The sequence below is a fragment of the Tamandua tetradactyla genome, chromosome 4 (genome assembly GCF_023851605.1).
Source record: "Tamandua tetradactyla isolate mTamTet1 chromosome 4, mTamTet1.pri, whole genome shotgun sequence".
NCBI classification, from domain to species: Eukaryota; Metazoa; Chordata; class Mammalia; order Pilosa; family Myrmecophagidae; genus Tamandua; species Tamandua tetradactyla.
Window position 1 is genome coordinate 41,997,324 of NC_135330.1, and position 1,280 is coordinate 41,998,603.

Below are 1,280 nucleotides of genomic sequence, written 5' to 3' on the forward strand. Positions count from 1 at the left end.
TCAAAATACATCATTTTTACAAGAGAAGGACCCAGGCCAAAAATGTGCTAACGGAGATTCAGATATAAGTGGGTGTCCACAGTGTCCCACAGCTTTCCAGGAGTGCTCGGGAGGAGCCACTTCTCAATCACTGGCACTAACCAAAGTCACAGAATTCTTTGCCAGACACTTGAGGAAATCACGACGATAGGCCAGTAATAAAGCAAGGCGCTTCTCACCCAGAGGTGCATAAACCAGCATTGCTCCAGTTTGCACAAATCATCTGAGTAGGTGTGTGGAGCCTCCTGGGACATGGGGGCGCAGGGTGACCTGCAAGGGTCTCAGCATGCTGTGGTTTCAGATTTGTAGAGTAGCCGAGTGCCCGACATCATCCCTGTCGCAACTTCATTAACAGCATATTCCTTATTACCTGTGTTTACTCGAGATTTCTTATAATTTGCATAATCCTCTAGAATGAAATCCACATTTCTTATTTTCCGCAGTAGGATCTCCTCGGGCCCTTTCCTTCCGAGGAGGCTGAGGTGTCTCACTGGTACTGCTCCCATCTCCATTTCCAGGTGTTTTCTGCTTGTTCTTTTTTTGTTTATACTTCAGTGCTTTTTGGCTGCAGACCAGATGTCATCTTTCCTGGGGCAGCCCCTCACATCCTCCCCTCTGCATATTGTTCCTGATCAGGTTTGTGAAATTCTGTTTCTGCAGATGGTGTCCACATATTTGAGTACTCTGCTCTCTGGAGCCCATTCATCCCACTGGAATGTATAAAGTATTTCACTTGCTTGTCCTTTATGGCAACCTTTGCACACTTTGCCCCATAAAGCAGAGGCCCATGAAAGTACAGCACTCGCTTGGCCTCCTGGAATTCAGGCTTCCGGTCCTGCTTGGACACCATTCACAAGTGATTCACCACCTCCTTCTTCTCCTCTGAATCTTTTTTAAAAATATTTTTTCCTTTTTATAGTCATGCAGACTTCCTTAAATATCTCTATAATGATGTATATAGATGTATAGATGTATAATTTATACCTTGAGAATAAAATCTCTGATCATGCAATTTGCATAAGATTTACATGATGTGAAATTCACCTAAGGAATTTTACTGCTTATCTTGTCCTTTCTCTACTTCTCTCTTTTCTAGGATTTTTTTCCACAGCACAGTGAAATGGAGGGGCAGCACTACACATCCACAAACCAAAAAACAGCAGACCAAAACGCTCACAACAACAGCACAAACTTTTACCTTCTTATGAGAGTTTAAACTACCCAAGATAAAGTAACCTCTC

The 1,280-nt window shown here is 43.2% G+C and overlaps 1 pseudogene; it reads right to left on the reverse strand.

Moving 5' to 3' along the window:
* Positions 1-889, reverse strand: LOC143680223 (mortality factor 4-like protein 1 pseudogene; annotated as a pseudogene).
* Between the last annotated feature and the right edge of the window lie 391 nt (positions 890-1,280).